This window comes from Acomys russatus, chromosome 4, assembly GCF_903995435.1.
Source record: "Acomys russatus chromosome 4, mAcoRus1.1, whole genome shotgun sequence".
NCBI classification, from domain to species: domain Eukaryota; kingdom Metazoa; phylum Chordata; class Mammalia; order Rodentia; family Muridae; genus Acomys; species Acomys russatus.
This window is the reverse complement of record NC_067140.1, coordinates 15,461,768-15,488,521: the sequence shown is the minus strand read 5'-3', so window position 1 is coordinate 15,488,521 and position 26,754 is coordinate 15,461,768. Positions and strand designations below refer to the sequence as shown.

At 45.1% G+C, this 26,754-nt stretch overlaps 1 protein-coding gene across 1 annotated transcript in view; it reads right to left on the bottom strand.

The window, feature by feature from the left end:
• Positions 1-23,994, bottom strand: part of Ncoa3 (nuclear receptor coactivator 3) — an 84,841-nt gene extending 60,847 nt beyond the window's left edge. Inside the window, exon 1 of the mRNA XM_051143815.1 lies at positions 23,839-23,994. The gene's annotated coding sequence lies outside the window, so the exon portion shown is untranslated. The remainder of the gene's footprint in view (positions 1-23,838) is intronic.
• Between the last annotated feature and the right edge of the window lie 2,760 nt (positions 23,995-26,754).

Here is a 26,754-nt window from a genome sequence, read left to right as displayed (position 1 = left end):
AAAGAAAAAGAAAGAAAGAAAGAAAGAAAGAAAGGGGGGTTTTGAAAAAACAAAGCTAACCAGAGCTGAGGATGTAATCAGTGGCAAATGCTTTCCTACCAATGAAGTCCTTGCATGTATGATCCACAGAATGCCTGCAATTTTATCTCTTAGCAAGTGGGGGCAAAAGAATGACAATTTAAGGCTGAGCCAGCAAGACAGCTCAGCAGGTAAAAGTCAATTGCCCAAGTGTGACCACCTGCATTCCATCCCCAGGACCAATAGAGTGCAGGAAGAGAACCAACTCCCAGCAGCTGTTCTCTGAGCTCCACACAGTGGGGCACCTTCATGCATACACCAAATACAAAGAAAGTTCAAGGTCATCCTCAGTTGTACAAAAACCTCCAGACCACAAAGACCTTGTAACAAAGTTCTCCCCACAAAGGGGACACAGTAAGAAACCCAAGAACAAAGTTACAAACACAGCCACTGAGGCAAACCATTAGAGAAAAATCTTGCCAACAGAAAAGTTTAGACAAAGTAAAGCAGAAGCCTTTACCTGTTGAGCCATCTCACCAGATGCCAGCATAGGCACTTTATAAAAAAGCTTGCCAGGCAATGGGGATGCATGCTTTTAATCCCCCAGCACTTAGGAGGAAGAGGCAGGCGGATGAATCTCTGTGAGTTCAAGGCCAACCTGGTCTACAGGGTGAGTCCAGGACAGCCAGGGCTATTACACAGAGAAACCTTATTTCAATAAACAAACCAAAAAAAAAGAAGAAGAAGAAGAAGAGGAGGAGGAGGAGGAAGAAGAAAAAGTAAAGTAGCCAGAGCAGGTGTTGAAAATAAAGAGCTGTGTGCATTGTCCTCTCCAGTTTCTACAAACAAAACTCACAATACTTACCTGAAAGAGAAAAACAATATTATTTATGGAATAAAAACCTCTCTCAGGAGACAGAGGAAATTATGTACCTTTAAAGTCATCTTATAATGTGTCCACTAATCATTTTTCCAAAGGTCTTACAACTGTAGTTAGAGGCTTGACCTGCAGGCTTCTTTGAACACAACACTGCAAAACAGAGATTTATCACTACTCTCCAATCCAAATGATTTAATATAACATATTTCTAAAATATTACATATATCTAAAGATATGCCTAAAGATCACATAAATTCCCAGACCTAACGACATGTCAAATCAACTAAAGCACACCTAAGTAAGGCATGTCAGTCCTCCCTATTTTGAAAAAGAATTATTTGTTGGAATAGCATGGTGAATATATGAACAAATTAACTCTGTATTGTCCCAGAGCCCCCGGCGCTGGGGACCAAACCCAGGGCCTTGGACACAGAGACAAAAAAGGCTCAACTACTGCACTTCATTCCCAGCTACGTTCTGTAATCTTTCCAAAGAACAACACTCCTTTACCCACACATGTACCAGAGCATGTACACACATGAATACAACATATGCACACAGAACACACACACCAGAAATGTTTTAAGTGAAGAATTAAGCAAATTTAAAGACCTGAGGAAAACACATACTCCTATAGATGACAGTAAAAGTAATTATAGCAGGGTGGGAGAGATAGCTCAGGTTAAGGCCCCTAGCTGGTCTTCTAAAGGACTAGGGTTCAACTCCCAGCACCTACATGGCAGCTCACAACTGTCTGCAACTCCAGTTCCAAGGGATCCAACACCCTCACACATACATACATACATACATACAGGCAAACCACTGATGCACATAAAATAAAAATAAATAATTTTTAAGAAGGAATTTATAGCTTATTGGCAAGAAAATGAGATTTAAAGAATACTGAGCCTCAGCCGGGCGTGGTGGCGCACGCCTTTAATCCCAGCACTCGGGAGGCAGAGGCAGGCGAATCGCTGTGAGTTCGAGGCCAGCCTGGTCTACAAAGTGAGTTCAGGATGGCCAAGGCTACACAGAGAGACCCTGTCTCGAAAAACAAAAAAAAAAAAAAAAAAAAAAGAATACTGAGCCTGGTGTGGTGGTGCACACCTTTATTGCCAGCACTCAGAAGCCAGAAGCAAGTGGATCTCTGAGTTAAAAGCCAGCATGGTCTACAACAAAGTGAACTCCAGGACAGGCAGGGCACACAAAGAAATCCTGTCTCAAAATAAAAATAAAATAGTAAGACTAAGCCAGGTGGGGTGGTGCACCACAACCAGCTTCCTTGCTTTGTTTTAAGATTTTATTAGCCGGGCGTGGTGGCGCACGCCTTTAATCCCAGCACTCAGGAGGCAGAGGCAGGCGGATCGCTGTGAGTTCGAGGCCAGCCTGGTCTACAAAGCGAGTCCAGGACAGCCAAGGCTACACAGAGAATCTCGAAAAAACCAAAAAAAAAAAAAAAGTAAAACTAAGAATATTGGCAGAATACAAGGCTCAAAAAGACTCTTGCAAGGGGGAGGCGGGGAGGGCAGGGGTAGGAAGAGCAGCATGCTTGAACATCAAGTAGCTAAAAACTCCTCTACCAAACAGTAGCTTAGCAGGTATGGTGGTGCTCCTGTAACCAGCGCATTCCAGACAACCAGAGAGTGATCTACATTTAAAGTCTAGCCCAGCCAGAACTACATGAGACCGTACCTCAACCATGAATGAATGAGAAAGCTAAGCACAGTAGCATGTGCTACACTCTGAGCACTTGGGAGGTGAAGGCAGGAAGATCAAGTTCAAGGCTAGCCTAACAAATACTCAACCCACTGACATCATCCTTTAACAGACACACAATTCCTATAATATCAATAAAGTCCTATTATCATTATATATTCAGGAAACAGACAAATATTTAAATATGTGCCGCACTGTCTATAATTAACAACAAGTTCTTCTTTGGCAACAGATGTTTTACGTCTACCAATTAAAAGAAAATCAACATTCATTTAAAAATAAGCCTGTAGCCGGGTGTGGTGCCTCTTGCCTTTAATCCCAGAACTCGGGAGACAGAGGCAGGTGGATCCATGTGAGTCCAGGTTACACAGAGAAACCCTGTCCCAAAAAACAAAAAAATTTTGTGTATGTGTTTGTGTTTCATGCCTGCATGGGTTTGCGTGAGCTATGTGCATACAGTGCCTACAGACGACAGAAGAGGCTGCCCTGTCCCTTAGAACTGAGTTACAGGCAGTTGTGAGTCACCCGATATTGGGATGGAAACCAAACCTGGGTCCTCTGCCAAAGCAATAAGTGCTTTTTTTCTTCTTCCCTTCTTTCTTTTTTTAAAGATAGGGTCTTTCCCCAGGTGATGGTGGCGCGTGCCTTTAATCCTAGCACTAGAGAGGCAGAGGCAGCAGATCACTGTGAGTTCGAGGCCAGCCTGGTCTACAAAGTGAGTCCAGGACAGCCAGGGCTACCCAGAGAAACTCTGTCTTGGGGGAAAAAAAAAAAAGACAAGGTCTTTCTATGTAGCCCTGGAAGTCATGGAATATCTATGTAAGCCCGAACCGCCTCAAAACCAGACCAGCCTGCATGCAGAGATGTGCACCACTTCCCCTTGCTGCAGTTAAGTGCCTATAACCACTGAACAACCTCTCCATCCCCCAGAAAAAAAATTTTAATTGTACAGGAAGTTATTAGTAATCCTTATTTTCTTCTTTGCACTTTTCTGTTTTCCACAGGAACACGAAATAATCACTTTTATAATTAAAAAAGAAAGGAAAGACTTGCTTTGAGAGGGAAATAAAATCAAAGGTCTTTTTATAAAATAACCAAAAACACGATTTAAAATCTGCACAGTTCCCCATTTTGTTAAAGACGGAAGCAGAAAGCCTTCTGGGTGTGGTGGGGCAGGCCAGCACTTGGAAGCCAGAGATAGGAGCATAGTAACTTTGAGACCAGCCTGGGTTACATAATGGAAAGACCATCTCAAAATGCAAGTGCTACAGACCTAACTCAGGGCTGGAGTGCTTACCCAGCATGTGTAAGGCCTGCGGTTCAAACCCCTGCACTTAGCAGGACACAAGACTGCTTCCACCAAAAAGCCTTTGCTTGAATGGCTCTCACACAAAACTCTTCCCCTTCCGAGTCCTTCCTCTTGGGCTTGTCTTAGCTCTTTGTTCACATGTTGCCTAGCATGCAGAACGCCATGGCAAACACAAACACACACACACACATACACACACACACACATACACACACACACACACCCCCCAGGGGCAGAGGGTGGTGGAGGTTGCTGGGATCAGCCAGTTTGAGGGCAGACTATAAAGAGGACAGGGCAGAAGACTTTCAGCAAGAAAGGCTTCCAAAAGTAAAGTGAGCAGGGAGAGGCATGGCTGGAAGGGAGACAAGGGAGGCTGCTGCAGGCCATCCGGGAATTAGGATGAGAAGAAAGGAATAAATAATTGAAAATTTAGAGAAGGCTGGAAAGGGAGTCATGAAGAGGTCAGAAGACACACAGAAGCCAAGAGACAGGATGAGACTGAGCAGGGAGGACTAGATGACAAGAGGGTGCAGGCCCTGCTTCAGCACACTGTTGCTCCAGCCCAGAACACAGTTACTTGTGCATTTCTATGACTTTATTTCTCACCCTCAAATTCTTCACTGGAGATGCTTGGTGTTTTTAAAGTTTAGTTTGCAGGGCAAGGTTTGGTTTGTTTTTGTTTTTGTTTTTGTTTTTGCTGTTGTTTAGTTTTTTGGTTTGTTTGTTTTTGTCCTTGTATTCTGTGTTTTGTTTAGACTAGGTCTTTACAGTAAAGCCCTTGCTGTCCTGCAACTTATTGTGTGAACTAGGCTGGCCTGAAACCAATGTTAATCCTCCTGCCTCAGCTTCCCAAGTGCTGAGGTTACTTCTTCCTCTTCTTTTTTTTTTTTTTTTTCCCTTTTCAAGACAATGTTTCTCTTGTAGTCCTGACTGTTACAGACCAAGTTGGCCTCCAACTCATAGAGACTGTGAGTTCTGGGCCTGCCTCCGGAGTGTTGGAATTAAAGAGAGAAGTGTTTAAAGTTTAGCTTAACCCAGAAAGCCCTCAGCTTTAATTCCAGCACTTGGGAGGCAGACACAGGCAGATTTCTGAGATGGAGGTCAGCCTGGTCTACAGAGGGAGTTCCATGACAGCCAGGACTGCACAGAGAAACCCTGTCTCAAAAACAAACAAACAAACAAACAAAAAACAAAAAACAAAAAACAAGGAAGTTTAGCTTTAAGCCAGCATGGTGAAGCAGCAGTTCCAGTGACTTCGGCTGAGGTTGCTGAATTCTTTGAGCCCTGGGCTTCAGGCCAACCTGGGCAATATGGTGACACCATCTCTCAAAAGTAAATAAGTTTAATTCATAAAACCTGACTAACCCTTCCTTCACTCTAACATGTAAGAGATGAAGCAGGACAGGCTTAGTTTACAGTGTGTCTGTGATCTGCTCTTCCATACTCAACTTTGCCAATTTACAGCAACCTGGGCAAATGGGATGATCTGTTCCGTGCTGAGTTTAAAGAACAGTCAAGTTCATTATGAAGCCTGCTGTTCCTCCATGGCACTAACAAGTTAACAACTTTGAACAGTTCCTGAATGGCACCAAATGAAAACTGGATCTAAAACCAGGCATGGTGGCGCTCGCCTTTAATCCCAGCACTCAGGCAGATGTTGTGGGTTCAAGGCCAGCCTGGTCTACAAAAGCACTGTTACACAGAGAAACCCTGTCTTGAAATTTCTAGAAAGAAAGAAAAAAAGAAAGCTGGATCTATCCAAATCTTTTTAAAATAATTTTATTTTATGTACATTGGTGTTTTGAGTGCATATGTCTGTGTAGCGGTGTCAGATCCCCGAACAGGAGTTACAGACATTGTGAACTGCTATGTGGGCACTGGGAATTGAACCTGAGACCTCTGGAAAAGAAATCAGTGCTCTTAAGCACTGAGCCATCTCTCCAGCCCTCTATCCAATCTTGATGCTTACTTCTCTGAGTATTCTACACAAAATAAAGTCCTATAAATTTAAATAACATTATAGAAAAAATGTTGTATCAGATGCACTATAGATCCACTATAATCAAAGTCATTTGGAATCATGAGATGTATAGATAATTTCCAAGCTCAGCATTTACAGTGAACCTCCCAAGGCAGCCCTAGAGCAAGCACAGCCCTGGGATGTGTGGCTTTGCACTGCTCATGCAAGTGGCAGATGCCATTTTCTCACTGACAGGAGCTTCAAATTCCAGTCAGGCAACTGCAGTCACACTGAATCAGGAATATAAGCATGCCTGCATGTTATTATGGGAAATAGTGGAAAATTTCACAGGCTGACATCCAGAACGTCTGCGGTTCCTTTTCATATTTCTTTCTTCCTGCAAAGCAGTTATTAAACCAGTCCAATTTTTTTTAAGCTGGAAATTTCCACTGTTTTTAAGTATCCTTTTTAGATGTAAACAGAAAAAAATGTTCCAAAATTCCAGTATAACAAGAAATTATTCAGATAAAAAATAATTAAAATACAAATCTTTAATTAAGTGAAGGCAATAGTAAATCATCTGGGGTCCCCATCACCTTTGGGAGAAGAGAGACATCCAGTAAGACAGGCAGGAAGCTTAAGGGTACAATAATTTAATATAAATACTACAATGCTACAAATATGTTGAGATGCTGGCTTTCTCATTAGTATATGCTATGAGCACTCAAAAGCTGACCTAAGTCAGTAGCTAGTGAACCCAGAAACCACGAAATAAGACCAGCATGGTGGTTGGAGCCTGTAGTGATAGATGCTCCAGAGGCTCAGGCAGGAGACAACATCAGGACCAGTATGAACAGCAAGATCTCATCAGGGAAGGGGGGGGGGGGGATAGTACACAAATCTTTGTAGAAATATATACTCTACACATCTATATAGCTCACATTTTTCAAGGCTGGTATGCAGCTCAGTGGTAAGGCACTGCCTAGTGTGTGCCAAGGGTCGGATTCCTAGAACTGAAAGTGGGGGTGGTTTCCAATGTTTTTAAAACAAACAAACAAACCAATGTCCCTGGGGGATGTTCCCAAGCACCACACATCCAAGTGTGGTGGTTGTGTCTGTAATCCAGAGCTTTGGAGGATGAAGGCAGGACAATTGCTGTGAGTTTTAAGGTGCAGGTGACCCTGACTCAAAATATAAACTGGTAAATTTTAGGGGGGATTTTGTTTTCTTTCTTAATTTTGAGGGAGCGATTCATAGGCAAGACACAGGAATTCGAGGTCAGCCTTGTCTACAGAGTGAATCCAGGACAGCCAAGGCTACAATGAGAAACGCTATCTCAAAAAACCCGAAAAATAACCATAGGCAAGATACTCTTTGCAGTGACAGAGGCAGGCCCAGAGCTTCATTCCTCAGATGTACACTCAAAGCCAGTGTTTTTAGACAGGATTTCAGCACCTTTTCGTTGAGATCACACTAGAACATATGTAAAGCCTTACATTTTAATTTATATTAAATGAGAAAATAGACAAAGATTATTTCCCCCTTTTCAAACAGTGCCCTGTGTAAGCCAGGCTAGTCTCAACTTTACGTGTACTGAGGATGACTCTGAGCCCGACTCCACCTCCCCCAGTATGATGGAATTAAGCCCCTGTTTATAGAGGGCAGAGGATCAACCTTCCTAAGCAAGTACTCTAACTGCACATTCTGAGCCAGACAAAGACTTACTGACTCATTTTATTAAAGGGATAAAAAGTGTAAGTTGCAGAAATTGAAAAATCAAAAATGACTTTCCATGGTCAAATACAATAAAAACTAATTTATGCTTAAGATCACACATAGGAGCCGGGTGCGGTGGTGTAATCCCAGCACTTGGGAGGCAGAGGCAGGTGGATCTCTGAATTTGAGGCCAGCCTGGTCAAGACAGCCAAGACAATCACAGAGAAACTCTGTCTCAAAAAAAGAAAAAAAAAAAAAAAAAAAACAACTTGTATTTTTCTTTTTTTGTTTTTTTAAGACAGAGTTTCTCTGTGTCCTGGACTCCCTTTGTAGACCATGCTGGCCTGAACTCACAAAGATCCAGCTGCCTCTGCCTCCTATGTGCTGGGGTATTTTTCTTTTTTTTAAGTTTTTTATGACATACTCATTTTTATTTTATGTGTCTGTGTGAGAGTGTCAGATATTGGAGTTACAGACAGTTGTGAGCTGCCATGTGGGTGCTGGGAATTGAACCTGGGTCCTCTGGAAGAGTAACCAGTGCTCCCAAGAGTGAGCCAACCCCACTTGTGTAACTTTCATTCAAAATCTAAAATACTTATTTTTCCTACCATCCACACATGATCCCAAACTTGAACATAGTGTACACATCCCTGAGTGATCAGTTAAGAGCTACCCCACCACTGACTCAAAAGGTAAAGAGCACTGTGCTGTTTGGTCACTTCACAGGCATATTAACAAGTACTGGGTGGTAGGGGGGGGGGGGGCGCTTGGTGATTCGGCTCAAGTCTGAGGGGTTTTTGTTGTTTTATTTTGTTTGAGAAAAAGGGACTCATTATGTAGTCCTAGCTAGCCTGGAACTCTCTCTGTAGACCAGGCTGGCCTTACACTCAGAGATCTGCTTGTCCCTTCCTCCTGAGTGCTGGGGTTAAGAGGGCACTATTTTATGAAAGGCCTCAAGGTCAAAATCTGAAAGAGGCACTAAATTCTGATACTTTAGCTTTTCTTCAACAGGCCATGGATGGTCTAAGTACAACCACATGTTAGCATATTCCTGTGGATATACCTTCATGCAGGAATGATGGGCATGCCGTGCATCTTGGATACAGTCCTTATTATCTGGCTGTCCTGGAACTCACGCTAGAGTCCAGGCTGGTCTTGAACTCAGAAATCCACTTGCCTCTGCCTTCTAGTCCTGGGATTAAAAGCACGCACCACAACTACTCAGCTCAAGTTTTATTTTTCTTTTCTTTTTTTTTTTTTTTTTCCTTTTCTTTTCTTTTAGTTATCTGTTCTAGGGGATGAGTGTTTTGCTCACATGTATATGTACTGTGTGCATAACCCGCAGAGTCAGAAGAGGGTACTAGAGCTGTTAGAACTGGTATTACAGATGTGGGTACCAGCTCTTTACAAGAATAAGTGCTCTTGCCAGGCATAGTGCTGTCTTGGGAGGCAGAGGCAGATACATCTGAGTTTGAGGCCAGCATGGTCTATAGAGGGAGGTGCAGGACAGCCAAGACTACACAGAGAAACACTGTCTGGAAAAACAAACAAACAGGCAGGAAGTGGTGGCATGTACCTTTAATTCCAGCCTGGTCTACAAAGTGAGCCACAACAAAACCAAAAAAGAAAAACAAACAAAAATTTAAAGAGCGCGGTAATTCACAGAAAGTAAAATTAATTTTAAATTACAACTACAGTAAGATTCCCACTACACATCCACCAGAACAGCTACAGCTTAAACAAGTATTAATAAAGTACTGGTGAGGATGTAAGATTGGAACAGGCTATACAATGGTATAGCCTCTTCTGCAAACAGTTTCATAGTTTCTTAAATAGCTAAACATACATTTGCGAGCAACAATCCTACCTCCCAGAAAATAAAGCCTTATGTTCCCACTCAAACTTGTATTTAAATGTTTACAGTAGCATTATTCAACAGCCAACAGTTGGAGACAATAAAATGGTGCTTGAATGGTAAATAGGCAATGCCATATACACAGAATACTTGGCAATAGACAGAACTAGTCTACAAACAGTATTGAATCACAGTGCTGAGGGTGGTACAACCTGGGCTAAGAGTGCTGCTTGGAGGCACAGCACTTGCCTGCACCGCACCCTTTGTTCAACAACCACCAGCAATCCCACCACAAGGAGAGAAATTATAAAGGGACAAGGCTGTGCTGGGACAAAGCCAATCAGCCCAGGGAGCACACCTGGAACCCGCAGACTCTGAAGCAGAACTGCGGTTCAAAGGCAGTCTAGTTAGACAGGAAAGCTCTCGCCCAGTTTAAGATTCACAGCAAGGTGCCAGCTCATCTTCACTCAGGGTTGAGAGGGTTGATGATAAATGACAAGAGATGGAGCCGGGCGTGGTGGCGTACGCCTTTAATCCCAGCACTCGGGAGGCAGAGGCAGGGGGATCGCTGTGAGTTCGAGGCCAGCCTGGTCTACAAAGTGAGTCCAGGATGGCCAAGGCTACACAGAGAAACCCTGTCTCGAAAAACCAAAAAAAAAAAAAAAAACCAAGAGATAATATACACTCCTAAACAAACTACATAAAAGCAACTAAGATGGATGAGTTTAATATAATCATAAGGTATTTGATAAATACACACATATACACATATGCATGCACACACACGTTTCTATACACTAGCAACAAGTTACTCAAAAGGCCCCATTTCAGCCGGGCGTGGTGGCGCACGCCTGTAATCCCAGCACTCGGGAGGCAGAGGCAGGCGGATCGCTGTGAGTTCGAGGCCAGCCTGATCTACAAAGTGAGTCCAGGACAGCCAAGGGTAACACAGAGAGACCTTGTCTCGAAAAAACAAAAACAAAAAAGGCCCCATTTCCATCCAGGCCAGCCTAAATGATATAGAGCTCTAGTTTATCTTTATCTTATCTTATCCACCCTTATCTTAGGATGGATAGATGGGTAGATAGACAGACAAACAGATAGAACAACCTATTTTAATCACTTTTTTTGTTGTGTGTTTGGGTTTAGTTTGGAGAGGGAGGGTGTTGTTTTGAGATAGAAGGTCTCACATAATTCCAAACCAGCCTCAAACTTACTATATAGACAGGAATAACCTTGAACTCCTGATCCTCCTGCCTAAAGGCTGAGATTACAAGCACCCATCACCACCTAGCAGTTGCCAGAGGTCTTCAATCCCAGCACTCAGGAGACAGAAGAAGGCAGATCACAGTGAAATGAAGGCCAACCAGGGCAACAGGGCTACCCTAAAACTCACAATGTAGCCAAGGATGACCTTGAATCGGTGATCCTCTTGCCTCCACCTCCCAAAACACTGAGACAATACAATTGTAAGCAGTTTCTTTGGTCCTGGGGGTTGAACTCAGGGTCTTGAACATGCTGGGCATTTTACCAACTACGGTGCATCTCCAATCCAGTCTAAAACTATATGGAGTGCAAAAGAATCTTTAAAAACACAACACAAGCCAGGCATGTGTTTAATCCCATGCCCTTAATCCCAACACTCAGGAGGCAGAGGCAGGTGGATCGCTGTGAGTTCAAGGCCAGCCTGGTCTACAAAGTAAGTCCAGGACAGCCAAGGCTACACAGAGAAACCCTGTCTGGGGGGAAGGGGGGACACAACACAAAACAGTTTGAAAGAATAAAGGTGGAAGATTCAGCCTTTCTGATTTCAAGACATCAATAATCTAGACTATGAGGGCCTGAGATGAACACATATGCTGAGAGAAAACAAGCACAGAAGCATGCCCAAAAAGGAGAGCTACATAGAGTCAGGTATGGTAATAAACACCTGTAAAACCAGCTCTGAGGCATGGGGATCTTGAGTTCAGTTCAGCTTGGTCTACATGACAAGTTCACTGCAGCCTGGGCTATTATACAGCAAGACAGTCAAAATAAAATGTATGGGGGGCGGGCTGGAGAGATGGCTCAGAGGTTAAGAGCACTGGCTGGTCTTCCAGAGGTCCTGAGTTCAATTCCCAGCAACCACATGGTGGCTCACAACCATCTATAATGAGGTTTGGTACCCTCTTCTGTCAAACATGCAAATAAATATTTTTAAAAATTAAAAAAAAAATAAAACGTATGGGCGTAGGAGTGTGGGAGAGAGGGAGAGAGAAGGAGGGAGAGAGAGGGAGAGAGAATAAAATTCAAAAAGAAAAAAGTTAATAAATTGATTTAGCCCTTCCAAAAAGTTATTTTATTAGACAGGCCATAGACTCCAAGAAACTATTTGTAAAACATCCAACAAAACTGCTGGCTTTAAGACTGGAGAGATGGTCAACTGTTGAGAGCCCTGGCTCCTGTTAAGAAGACCTAGGATCAGTTCCAAAACCTACATGGTACCTCACACTGTTTCTAACTCCAGTTCTAAGGAATCTGATTTCCTATTCTGGCCTTTCTGGGCACCGGGCATGCACATACATATAGATAAACAAATACGCTCCTAAAAAAATGTTTACCTAGCTGGGCTTGGTGGCTCATACCTATAATCCCAACACAATGGGAGGCAGAGGCAGGTGGCTTTCAGTGAGTGGGTGGCCAAAGAAACCATGTCTAGAAAAAAAAAAATCTTTCTTTAACTAAAACTACTTGAAACTTATCTATAAAAGTGGAAATCTTTGGGCTGGGTGTGATGGCGCACACTTTTAATCCCAGCAAATCCAGGAGGCAGAGGTGGGTGGAGCCCTGTCAGTTTGACGCCAGCCTGGTCTATAAAGTGAGTCCAGGACAGCCAAGGCTACACAGAGAAAACCTGTCTCGAAAAACCAAAAAAAAAAAAAAGTGAAATCTTTGATCCCAGCACTCTGGGAGGCAGAGGCAGGCAGACTTCTGTGAGTTCTTGGCTGGCTTGGTCTACAAAGTGAGTCCAGGAAAGCCAGGGCTACATGGAAAAACCATATCTCTAAAAAGCAAAAAAAAAAAAAAAAAAAAAAAAAAAAAAGAAAGAAAGAAAGAAAGGGGGAGGGGCTGGAGAGATGCCTCAGTGGATAGGAGCACTGTCTGCTCTTCCAAAGGTCCTGAGTTCTATTCCCAGCAACCACACGGTAGCTCACAACTATCTATACTGGAATCTGATGTCCTATCTGCCATACAAGTGCACATGCAGATAGAACACAATAAAAAATATCTTTTTAAATTTGGAAGTTCGGTAGGAGAATTGAAAAATCAAATTCAAGACCTTGAAATTGACAGGCAAAGTACAATACACTAAGCTACATGTGGTTTAGTTTTGTTTTGTTGTTTGTTTGTTTGTTTTTTCAGGCAGGGTCTTCTTTTCTTTCTTTCTGTCTTCATTCTTCCTTCCTTGTTTACTTATTTAATTTGAGACAGACAGATGGACTCCACTGCAGGCAAGTGGCGGTCAAAGGATAACTTGCTGACGTCAGTTCTCTCCTTCCACCATGTGGGTCGTCATCAGACTTGGCAGCCAGCAGCAAGTGCACTGAGCCACCTCACCAGGCCCTCAGACACGATCTTAGTTAACAGCATCCCAGGCTGACCTTGAACTAAAGATCCTCCTGCCTCAGCCTTTGCCGTTTGCTTGTTAAGTTTAATTTTACCTCATTTGTTTTCTTTCTGTGTGTGCCTGTGTATGTTCATGTATGTGAGTACCCACAAAGACAGAATAGAAAAGCAAAAAGAACTGAGGAAGGTGGCCTGCAGCTGGAGTTACAGTAGCTGTCAGCTGCCAGGAGTAGGAGCTGAGAACCAGGCTCATGTGCTCTCAAGATCAGACCCTCTCCAGCCTCCACTGCTGAGCTCCCAGGCGCAGATCAGCTTCCTTCAGTCCTGGAGGGCTTACTTTTGTTAGAATTAGTTTTGTTTGTCAAAACAGGATTTTAATCTACACCCTAGGCTTGCCTCAAATTTTGATGATCCTCCCGCCTCAACCTCTCAAGTGCAGGGCTTACAGGCATGAGCCCCCACACCAGACCCCGGAAACTACTTTCCAACTTTACACAGCCACATCTACTAATGGCAAAATCTACAGACATGTGAGTCAATTTAACATGGTATACTCTACTCAGTCAACACCACTGACCCTCCAGGAGGCAAGATGTGGGGAGCTGTCCTGTACTGGAATTAGACTTTCCTAGTTTCTGTGAAACTCAGGCTCTAACAGCAAGGGAAACTTTGGCTGGGACAAGAGTTGTGTCATTAAACACAACTACAGCAGGGAGGTACAGGCAAACAGATCAAAGCCAGGCTGGTTCCAGGGCTACATAGATCCTATCAAAAACAAAAAAGCAAAAAAAAAAAAAAAACCTACAACTAGTCAAATAAATGAGCCAGCCTGGACTACACAAAGAAACCCTGTCTAGAAAAACAAAACACAAACAAACAAAAAGAAACAGAGAAACAAACTTGGAACAGAGGATATATAAAGACACTACCTGTGTGGGGCTGGAAAGAGAGCTCAGCAGTTAAGAGCACTGGCTGTTCCTGGGGGGGGGGGGGGGTTCAGTTCCCAGAACCCACATGGTAGCTCAAAACTGTAACTCTAAATCCAATGGCTCTGACACCCTCGGGCCAATGTACATGAAATTAAATTTTTTTTGTTTTAAAAAGACACAGGAGGGTGTGGTGGTGGATGCCTTTAATCTCAGCACTCAGGAGGCAGAGGCAGAGGCAGAGGCAGGTGGATCTCTGTGAGTTTGAAGCCTGGTCTAAGAAGCCACTCAAGGACAGCCAGGACTACAAGAGAAACCCGCCTCAGAAAACCAAAAGCAAAAAAATAAAAAAGGTACAATCTACAGGAAAACTACTAGCTAGACTCTCTTAACCATTTCCAACTCACACTGCCAAGTTTTAGTCAGGAAACAGAATACATAGGCCATTTCCCAGCATAACTTTAAATCAGTAATTGCTTCGCTAATTGACAACCGGGTGTTAGAACCTCTGTCCTCTCACACTGCCAGCTCCCCCCACTGGACAGCACACACCATGTAAATCCACAACTTGTTGGGAAATCGTCATCCTTAAGTCAGCACTGAAAGCAGTGGCCACATTTGCATCATCTGCCTAGAAGAGCTGAAAGTGAGGGGTTGGTGGGGTGCGCTTGCAATCCCTGCATTTGGGAGGCAGAGGCAGGACAGTCACAAGGTGGAGTCCACCTACTCATCTACATAGCAAGTACCAGGCCTTAGCAAGAAAGACCCTGTCTCAAATAAAGAAAATAAGAACAAGAGGCCTGGCAGAGTGTCCCTATGCCAAGTCAAAAGGGAGGCTCAAGTACGAAGTCTGAATTCCAAGCTGCATCAGTAACACAGGAGACCTAGTTGCAAACAAAAACAAAATAAAACAGCCCTAGAGAGACTCCCCAAACTTACAAAGTATTGAACTCTTCACCAGCAGAACTCTCCTCAAAGTAACAAACTATCGCCCAGATAGCAGAAGAGGGAAAAACACTTCAGGCTTTCTTGCATGTATCTTTTTCAGCTGTTTTGAAACTGGGTAAAGGACCCTGCTGCTCTTCCAATAGCAGTTAACTTTCATTATAAAAACGTCAGTTTAGGACAGATTATGAGAAATAATTGCTCTTAAGTAAAATAATTTAGTCTTGAGTTTCAGTTAAACAGAGTATTCACCCTGAAAGTTCCCCTTTTTCTAGCAATGCCTTTCTCTCCCTCCCCAGGCTTTCTCCTCTATTGTACTGAAAGTCTTACATGCCAAAGATGAAGGAACAATGCCACAACACAGCTGCAGGCTTCCTGCCTGGCCGCCAGTCATTATTCTCAAGACCAGAGGACTTTCAATCGCTGCTTGGGTTGCTTTGAAATTCCCTCTTTCAGATTTCCCTCCTTCATGGACCATCTACTGAAAAGAATGGCTTCAAAACTGTCTTGCTGCACTAACCAAAACTCTAAGCAAACTAAAAGTCGCCAGCCTTGGGTATGGTGAGCTACAAATAGCTTAAGTTTGGTAAAAAGCCAGTGAAATGTACATAACAGGAGGGAAAGCACACTGTCTAGACACCGGAGAGACTTTCTCATAGCTAAATTAAACCAGTTTCTGGGGAACTTTTTTTTACATCAAAATTGTCAACATAAAAGACTAAAATATCACCATCAAACCTTAAAAGGGAGGAAAAACTACCATATTGAGAGACCTAAGTGTTTCAAATTATGAAAAGGGCCACGATGCCCCCCTTTCTTAAAGACGTTAAGATTACCAGCAATCACCTGACAACCAAGAGTCTCTCATTTCCTCCAATCACATTTAAATGTGGAACCCTCAGTAAAATCTTACTAGATTGCTGAGCTAGCCCAGTGAAGAGACTCAAACACAGATGGTTAATTATCTCCCCAGCAGACCCTGGGTTCTTTGCCCTTTGTCCAAAAGCATTAAAAAATGGAAGGTTTGTGAGTAACCACATGTCAAACTGGTAAACAAATTTTCCAGTATTGTTTTATACATCTAGCAAAACAAAGGGACCAACAACATCTAATAAACCCTCCCTCTAGTAAAACAAAATAATGCAACTAGTGCCCTGGAGTTTAGTGCAAAGGGATTCAACCTAAACAGCTAAGATTTGACCAACCACCAGGCTCACCCGCCTGAGGACAAGGAGGACTTCTGCAGCCCTTCCCATGCGGCAGCCATCCCACTCCAACTCAGGGCAGCAGGGCAGCCCAGGCCAGGATTCCCTTCCCACCATTCCATTCGGCATTACAGTGCAGCTTCATCCCTCATACGAAGGGATGGTTAGTTAAATATGCCTTTATTATTGCCCCCACTGTAAACTGACCTAGACAGCAATTCCTACCAAGCTAAATGAATGCTGACAAATTGGCAACTGCATTCTCAAGCTAAGAAGATTATCTAGTGTGTAGTGAGCTGGTCTCACTCCTGCTGAGCATCTTCTGGCCATTTTCCTGTTCTTTAACAACTTCCCAACAGAGATAGGAAAAGGAAAGGTGATTAAATCAAGTCAATTCCATCATTTACTGGGGGATTGAAAACAGGTTAGCTGTTAGGCAACAGGTTAGCCAAAAGAATCCCCAGAAATCGTCACAGAAAACAACGGATATATATTTACCTAACAAACATTAACTAAGGCAGCTGCGTGTCCAGAGCCCCTCCTCCACACTAACTGCTGAGTGTTCCCATCCTAGAAAGCACTCAGAGAGCCACATTTCGATGCAGCACTCCACCTCAAAATTCCCTGCAACACATCCTTTCCGTTTATTATGAGAAAAATCGAACACTCCTCTCCAGTGCTAATGTTTGGCTCCCAGAGCCCTAGCCAGTCAATATAGCAAAGAGCCTGCGCCACACTACTATGTCTGTCTAGCAGCACAATCCCAGCTGGGGCAGCTAACCCTTGCTCAATGGAGGGAAACAACTCTTGTTTTTCCAATCCCAGGATGCATTAGCAGAGTAAGGAGGGTATTAAATTGTGGCCAATTTGCTATGTGGACAAACTGCCACTGGAAGCAATAGTCATTCTTACTTGCAACAAATTAAAAGTTTCAAAACTATATCCTCTAGCAGAGAATTAAAATTATAGAGTTTTAAAATGCAAAAAGAAACCCTAAAGCCACTTACATCAACAACCAATTAGGGACAGGACATGTTGTGTCATCTAACCCTATTACCCAAACTAAAAGATACTTTTAAATTATTCTCAAACAATGTTTCCAACTTAGTAGCAACTATTCTAGAATCATACAGCTGTGGCACAAAAGAATAGATGGGGATGTGCTGTGTGACTGATCTATTAATGAGATGCAGGAAATGGACTCAGGTTCTCAGGTTGCCCAAGCACCTTTACCTACTGGGCCATCTCTCTAGCCCAAGCCTGGATTTTCCAAGTTACATTTTCATTGGTAAAATGTCCCCAACATAACAAGAAACTTTATTTTTCAATGAACCAAAATGAGCTTCCTGGCACATATAAGTGGTACACATGAACCCACAGGTATACACACATGCACACACCGCACAAACGTTTTTAAAAAATTAGTTGTTGGGGCTGGAGAGTTGGCTCAATGGTTAAGAGCACTTGCTGCTCTTGCAGAGCACCTGGGTTCACTTCCCAGCACCACATCCAGCACCCACATGGTAGTACAGCCATCTGTAACTCCAGCTCCAAAGGACCAAACACACTCTTCTAACCTCAGCAGGCACTGTGGAACATATACGTGCATGGAGACAAAATACTCACACACATAAATTAATAAAATAATTTAAAAATAAATAAGTTGTTATTTTACTCCAGTGTTAGTGAGACAGCGGCAGGAGAGCTACTTCTGGTCTTTGCCAGCCTGGTCTACACAGGGAGTTACAGGACAACCAGGACTATGCAGTTAAGACCACACATATTTCAGGGGGGAAAAAAAAGGAAAGAAAAAATGCAACTAAAAACATGGGTCAAGAAGGTATTAGTACCAGGCGGTGGTGGCACACACCTTTAATCCTAGTACTCAGGAGGCAGAGGCAGGCAGATTACTGTGAGTTCAAGGCCAGCCTGGTCTACAAAGTGAGTCTAGGACAGCCACAGCTACACAGAGAAACCCTGTCTGGGGAGTTGGGGGGGAGGCATTAGTGCTGGGCCATGATAAGTGCACACCCACACACATAAAATAGGGAAGAGGCCCACAGATCTGAGTTGGAAGCTACTCTGGCCTATATCCTAAGGGGGGGGGGGGGGATATAAAGAAGGCATTAATGAAAAAAAGAAAAAAGAAAAGAAAAGAAGGCATTAACGGACTGGGGATACAGTTCAGTGGCAGAGCATTTGCCTAGCATGCATAAGGCCTTTCCTTGGGGTTCCTTTGGGTCCCAGCACCCAAAAAGAAAAATAAGACGTCATATATATCTCAAAGGAGTATTGTACTCACAAATCTCCCAGAAAGGGGATCCAGGGCACCACATGCACTCCTTCCTCACAAATGAGTTCATATTTACTAAGAGGGTGGAGGTGCCCTAAAGAAAATTTTATGCCAGGGAAAATGCACCCTAAGATCACTTTCAAAGCATAATTAAATTGACTAGGAATGTGGACCAGTTATACATCATGGATTTGCATTCAAAATAATGTGGACATGGGGCTGGAGAAATGGCTCAAGGGTTAAGAGCGCAAGAAGACCCATGGATCCAAGTGACCACATGGGAACTCACAACAGTCTCTAACTCCAGTCCCAGGGGATCAGAATCTTCCTCAGGTACCAAGCACACATAGAGTGTGCACAGACATATATACAGGCAGATACTTATAAAATTTTATAAAACCGCCAGGCATAGTGGCGCACGCCTTTAATCCCAGCACTTGGGAAGCAGAGGCAGGCAGATCACTATGAGTTCGAGGCCAGCCTGGTCCAGGATAACCAAGGCTAACACAGAGAGGCCCTGTCTCGAAAAACAAACAAACTAAAATTTATAAAATTAAACTTTGTATTTTAAAATGTCAGAAATTATTTAATATAATCCCTTATAACCTAGCTCTGCTATCATTCCTGGGGGATTTCCTAAGATTATTTCCAAATGTCTTTGTGACTACATGACTTTATGTCCACCACATGCATGCAAGAGACCACGGAGGCCAGAAGAGAGCCAGAAGAGAGCATCAGATCACTGGAAACTAAAGCTGCAGATCGGTGAGCTGCCTTGTGGGTGCTGGGAACCAAACTCCAGTCCTCTGATAAAACTCCAAGTTCTCTTAACCACCAGGTCACCTCTTCGGCTCCCATTAAATAATTTTAATGAACTGTTTGTAATTTAGAATATATTATCTATTTTGATTTTATATGTATGACTGTTATGTGCATGTATGTATGGGCAGCATGTGCAGGAGCCTGGGGAACACAAAGCACTGGATGCCACGGAGCTGAAGTTTCAATAGGTTGTGAGCTGCCATGTGAGTACTGAGAACCAAACCTGGGTCCTCTGAAAAAGCTGCAAGTACTCTTAACCACTGAGCCATCTCTCTAACTCCCCTGTAGTAATTTTTAAAAAACTATTCTAGCAAAACAAAGTGGAATATGCCTACATTCTCACTGGAGAGGCTGAAGGAGGAGGCTGAGCTCAATCGAAGCCAACCTAGGCTACAGATCTAGTTGCTATCCTAAACTAATTGATTCAGTGATTCAGAGACTTACAAAAAATAAAAGATGGCCTGGCAGTGGTGGCGCATGTCTTTAATCCTAGCACTTGGGAGGCAGAGGCAGGCAGATCACTGAGTTCGAGGCCAGCCTGGTCTACAAAGTGAGTCCAGGATAGCCAAGGCTACACAGAGAAACCTTGTCTCAAGAAAGAAAGGGGGGGGGGGAGTAAAATATGCAGGGCACTGGTGGTATACACCTTTAATCCCAGCACTCAGGAGACAGAGGCAGGTGGATAGATGTGAGTTCAAGGCTAGCCTGCTCTACCAAGTGAGTCCCGACAGCCAAGGCTACTTGGAAAAACCCTGTCTCAAAAAACCAAAAACAAAGCTGGTCATGGTGGCACACACCTTTAATCCGATCACTGGGGAAGCAGTGGATTGCTGTGAGTTTGAGGCCAGCCTGATCTACAAAGTAAGTCCACGACAGCCATGGCTAACACTGAGAAACCCTGTCTCGGAAAACAAACAAAAAACAAAACAAACCACACACACACAAATATACAGGGGCTAGAGAGATGGCTTAGTTGTTAAAAGCACTTTTTACACTTTCAGAGGACCAGGGTTCAAATCCCAGCATCTGCAGTGAAGCTCACTATGCATAACTCAGTTCCTGGGACTCTAACACCCTCTGCTGGCCTGGACAGACCTCTGGCACAGATGTGGTGCAACAACAGAGGCAGAAAAAACACCCAGCACTGTAAATTCTGGGGGCTGGAGATTAAGAGCACTGGCTATCCCTACAGAGCACCCAACAGCCTCCTGGTGACTCAAACATGTTGCATTTGTTTGTTTGCTTTGGTTTTTCAAGACAGGGTTTCTCTGCGAGTCCTGGCTGTCCTGGAACTCAATATGTAGACCAGGTTGGCCTCAAACTCATAGATCTGCCCGCCTCTGTCTCCCTGGGTGCTGGGATTAAAGGCACCATGCCCAGCTCACAAACCATCCTTAAATCCAGTTCCAGGGGATCTGACACCCTCTTCTCACCTTTTCAGGCAATAAGCACGTACATGCAGGCAAAATACACATAAATAAAATAATCTTTAAGAAAAGAAAAAAGAGTGCCGGGCGTGGTGGCGCACGCCTTTAGTCCCAGCACTTGGGAGGCAGAGGCAGGTGGATCTCTGTGAGTTGGAGGCCAGCCTGGTCTGCAAAAGAGTCCAGGACAGCCAAGATAACAGAGAAACCCTGACTCAAAAAACCAAAAAAAAAGAAAAGAAAAGCTTGTTGAGTATATGCTGAAGTATGTACTGTGAAGAGCGCTTTAGTTAAAGGATGTTTTCTGATAGAAACATTCCCTGTAACTGCTTACAATTACAGCCCCCCACTTTTGTCCACAATTCCCAACTATAAAATATACTTCTTTCCATATGCCAAAAGCTAGCATGTGCCTTTTTGTTTTTTAATGCTGATTGGACAATTAAGTCTTTTCTATCAACATACAAAATACCCTGTAATTTCGGATCACGGGCTGTTTAGATTGCTGTTCATTTGCATTCAGAACCTGAAACCAGCTCCAGAGACACAGGAGCTACAGTGGCCGGGTATCGGTTTACAGGTCACAAGCAGAGGCTTCCTCTTACAATCAAGCCTCAGGGTTCTGTACCCCACCAACTACTATTTCTTTAAGGGTTTGAGTACAGCAAACAACAGAAGCACTAAATTCAAAAGGGTCTTTCTGGAACAGGGCGTGGTGGTGCTTGCCTTTAATCCCAGCACTCAGAGGCAGAGGCAGGGGGATTGCTGTGAGTTCGAGGCCAGCCGATCTACAAAGGGAATTCAGCACAGCCAAGGACAGAGAAACCCTGTCTCAAAGAAAGAAAGGGGAAAATAAAAAGTCTTTCTAACAGTTATTGGGGGAGGGGTGTTTTGTTCTTTGAATTGATGTAGACCCTGTGCACCGGGAGGGTGCCTGATGCTCACAGAGGCCAGAAGAGGGCGACTGGGTCCCCAGGAACTGGAGCTACAGATGAAGTGCTAGGAATCATTTCCAGGGCCTCTGGTAGAGCATCCAGTACTCTCAAGCACTGAGCCATCTCACCAGCTCCTACAGGTGTTTTGGTTTGGTTTGGTTTTGGTTTTGGTTTTTTCCTAAAGGGTTTCTCTGTGTAGCCTTCACTGTCCTGGACTCGCTTCGTAGACCAGGCTAGCCTTGAACTCACAGCGATCCACCTGCCTCTGCCTCCCAGCTCCTAAAGGTTTTAAGATAGCAAAAAAAAAAAAAAAAAAAAAAAAAAAAAAAAAAAAACCAACATACTACCCCACCTCATTTCTCCCTGTTTTTGCTTTCAGTATATATCAGCTGGGGTTTATTTCAAATACAAACATTCAAGTCTTGGCCAGGCATGGTTGTACACACCTTTAATCCCAGCACTCAGGAGACAGAGGCAAGTGGATTGCTTGGAGTTCAAGGCCAGTCTGATCTACAAATCAAGTCCAGGACAGGACAGCCAGGGATACACAGAGAAGCCCTGTCTCGAGGGGGAAAAAAAAGTCTTTAGTCCCAAAGCCACACACGCTCCAAGATATGCTAACAGTCACTGCCTCAGAGAGGGTCTAGAGTAGAAGAGGTTCCTTTTTAAGTGCTTCATACCTTTTCAGATGGGTGTCAAATGTAGAAAAAACTATTTTAAATAAATGATAGTCACTTAACTTTTTAAAAGAACAAAGAGCTCACAAACTCAAAGATTTGCATTGCCATGTCAGTTCACAGGAGTATTTGCTGAAGATCTGGAATCTATACACCCCTGGCTCCAGCCTCTCACTTCTGCAACACCTGCAGAAACAAATGCTGAGGCTTTCTCGAAACAAACTGACCAACCGATCAGAGCGCAGTCGTTTAAATCTCGGATCACAGCAACCCTGACATGGGGACCTCTGGTCGGTCGTATTCAGTCCAATTGGCCCTGTAGCAGACAAGGGACTCGCCTTCCTGGTTTTTTTGTTTTTTGTTTTTTGTTTTTTTTTTAACCGCACAAACTTAATTACAAAAACAAGTTGGCTTTGAAGCGCTACTCAGAAACTGGGGGGGGGGGGGGGGGGGCGCCTTTGCATTTGGGAAGGGTTAAAAAGTTTCTCGACTTCAAGACTGTCTCCAACCTTCCGTGTCATATAGTGTGGAGTCCTAGGATCCTGCTCCGTGGGCCTAAGATGCTCTGGCCTCTCCCAGCTGCTCTTCTGGTTAACTTTTCCACCCTGCACACCCTCAAACTGCCTACAAAGTAGCATTGCTTCCTACTTCTCTCACAGGCTGTGCGGCTTGGCTCATTTAAACTATTGCAAACACAATCAGTGAACGAATCAAACCTGGGTATTTCGGAAGGTGGAAGCGATCACGGTGATAGCTAATACCACACAGCAGAGCCCGTATCCACGCCGCTCGGAGAGCAGACCCCACACTCATGCCACACAGACAGCAGACCCCGCATCCACGTTACGAACACTTCAAACTCCTCATAGGCAAAGCGTCCACCCTATACTATACACATCACGGAACCCACATCCACCTCGTCCTCGCCCCACACAAGACCGCAGACCCCGCACTCATCCCTCATACCTCCAACTCACCGGGCACACACCACCTCGCTCGCACACCGCCCTCACCTTACACGCCCTGCATCCACCCTGCAGACCCCGCACTCACCCTGCATCCACCCTGGACACACCTCGCAGAGTCCCTATCCACACCACACACCTGGCACATCCCGCAGACCCCCCACATCTATTCCACACACACCACAGACCCTGCTCTCGCCAGGCACACACCCCGCACTCACCCCACACACTCCCCAGACTCCGCACTCACCCCGCGCGCACCGCAGACTCCGTGTCCGCCGCGCCTGCTCGCAGGGGAGACGCAGCTTCTGCCCGGAGGAGCCGCCCGCGTCCGCCCCGCCGGGCAGCGCCGGCGGGAAGAGGAGGCTGCGCTAAGCTTCTCCGACCCGAGACTCAGCGAGGGGAGCTCCAGCGGCAGAGGCCGCGGCCGCGAACTCCTTGCGACTCAGCGCGGGCCCCGGAGCCCAGCGCCGCCAGCCCGATCCCTGTCGCCCGCGCCGCGCGTTGCTAGGGACCTGGAGACCCCCGCCTCAGGCCATGCCGCCGGCCTCGCCCGCCGTCCGCCACCGCCTTTCTCTCTACTCACCGCTAGCCGCCATTTTCCCCCAACGCTGCTCTCGATCGGAAACTCACAGCTCAGCCCCGGCCGCCGACACCGACTCCGCTGAGGCCGCCGCCGGCGCTCTGAGGAGCTGGGGCTGCTGCCTCTAAAGCCACGGCGCGGGGACCGCTGGGATTTGTAGTTCCGTGGCCACGCCCAGCACTACGGGTCCCAGGGGGCCGTGCGCGCGACAAGGGGCGTGGCAACGCGGCCTGAGCCCCCGTCAGCCCTCCTGGGAGCTGGAGCGGGCGACTTGCGTTAGTTTCCCCGCTAGCTTGTCTCCATCCTGGAATTCCTGACATCTGTGGAGTGTTCATTGTGCACCAAGCACCGGTCCTCAAGACCAGCATCTGAGGGGGCGTCGTCCTTACTTTTCAGACGAGCAAACTGAAGCCCGTGGTGTGGAGCCCTGTTAAGTCAAAGGGTTTTGGGTCACAAGATGTTCAGTCCCCAGGTGTGGCCTCTCAAGCATCGTGATTTATCCAGGGAACATTCTACGTTACAGTGGGGAGAACTGGGAGACACGAAACTGTCACCACATATCTCCTGATAGGGTGCGATGCAGAGAGCAGAAGGCTACCTAGGTAGTGTTCTTGCCGAAACAAACCAAAATAAATGACCTGAATCTAACAGAAAAAATGAAACAAGCGCAGACGCCAGACATGGTGATGCGGGAGGCAAAGGCAGGCCGATCGCTGTGAATTCGAGGCCAGCCTGGTCTACAAAGCGAGTCCAAGACAGCCAAGGCTACACAGTGAAATCTTGTCTTGAAAAAAAAAAAAAAAAAAAAAACTTTGCTAGGAGTGGTGGTGCGTGCCTTTAATCCTAGCACTCAGGGTAGCAGAGGCAGGAGAATCGCTTTGAGTCTGAGGTCGGTCTGGTCTGCAAAGCAAATCCTGGAGAGCCAAGGTACACAGAGAAACTCTGTCTTGAAAAACAAACAAAATAACAATGGCTGAGCAACAATTGTAAAGGCACGTTGCTACAGAGCCTGTCTGTGAAGCACGGAAGTGTCAAGGCTATTCCTCGCCCAGCCGTGAGGTTGTTCTGCCGTTAGCCTATAGCCTCATGGTGAACAGGTGGCTGTCACAGCTGAAACATCAGATGAACTCACAATTAAGCCTCAAATGCAGTCAGCATTGGAATCAGAAAGTGTCAGGAGGGATACTATACCCCTCACAGACACACACACACACACAAACACACACACATTTTCTCTCACTATCCCACTTTCCCTAGCTCAAGCAAATGCCCTCCAGGGAATCCAGGATGCAGGGCCATCTCTAAATGCAATGGAATGCAGTGAATGTTTCTGCCTTGGGCTCTAAAGTGAACAGGTGACTAAATGCCTCTTAGATGAGTGATCTAGCCCAGGGGCTTTGCTCTCTTTCTTTGTTTGATTTTTACAGGGTCTCACTTTTTAGCACAGGCTGTCCAGGAATTCACTAGGTAGTCCAGGCTGGCCTGAAACCCACAGTGCTCCTCTTGGCTCTGCCTCATCATTGCTAGCATGAGCCTCTCTGCCTGACTCCCAAAGACTCTGTCTCACTACTGTCTCAGTCCCCCAATTCACTCTCTCTTGTATGCTGTGCTATGAGCTGGGAGTATAGGCTGTGGGACCAGGAGTAGAGAGAGCTCAGTGAGAGTGCATTTGCCTAGTATGCACAAAGCTATGCATTTAATCCCAGCACTCAGGAGGCAGAGGCAGGCATAGCTCTGTGAGATCCAGGTCATCCTGGTCTACAGAGTGAGTCTGGGACGGCCAAGGCTACACAGAGAGACTCTGTCTCAAAACCCCACACCCCCAAGAAAAAATCTGTAGTGCTAGATAATTCATAGTACTTGGGAGTGGGAGACAGGAAGATCACAAGTTCAAAACCAGCCCGACCAATTTAGCAAAGTCCTTTCTCAACTTTTCAAAAATGCAAAGGGGAAAATAAAGTGGGGTGTGGGGTGGGGGGAGGAAATGTAGCTCAGTGAGGGTGTAGCATGGAGTCCTAAATTCAGTCCTTAAGTGTGGGTATGGTGGTGTATGACTTTAATCTCAGCACTCTGGGAGTCAGAGGCAGGCAGAATCTCTGTGAATTCAAGGCCGGCAAGCCTGATCTACAAAAAGAGTCCAGGAGAATCAGGGCTCTGCTATACAGAAAAACCATGTCTGGGGTCTGGCTTGGGGGTGGGACCCAGCACTTGGGAGGCAGAGGCAGGCAGATCGCTGTGAGTTCGAGGCCAGCCTGGGCTACAAAGAGAGTTCCAGGACAGACAGAACTATTACACAGAGAAACCGTTTTGAATGTTGTAGTCTTGGTGGATGAAAATGGCAAAATTAGCTGACTTCGTCGAGAGTGTCCTTCTGATGAATGTGGTGCTGGAGTTTTCATGGCTAGCCACTTTGACAGACATTACCGTGGCAAGCGTTGTCTGACTTACTGCTTCAACAAACCAGAAGACAAGTAGTTGTGTATGAGTTAATAAAAAGAAGGAACTGGAAGAAAGAAAGAAAGAAAGAAAGAAAGAAAGAAAGAAAGAAAGAAAGAAAGAAAGAAAAGAAATCCTGTCATGAACCTTCCACCACCACCCCCCAAAAAAATTCAGTCCTTACTATCATGAATTAATTGGATGGATGGATGGATGAAAAAAGTAATGGGTTTTAGCACTTAACCGTCTCAACCCGCTAAGCCTGTTCTGCTACTTTCAGAGCTGTGCGATAATGGCTGGTTTCTTAACGTTTCTGTTCCTCACCTGAGAACAGCAGACAACAGCAGCAACAGCTGGAGAAATGGCTCAGTGGAAAGCTAAAAACTGCATCAAGCCTGGTGTGTGCGCTGACTACGCTAATTACAACTTCATGTGCCAGGTCCGGGCTTGGGGCTAGCAAGGGCTACCAACAAGAGGGGATAA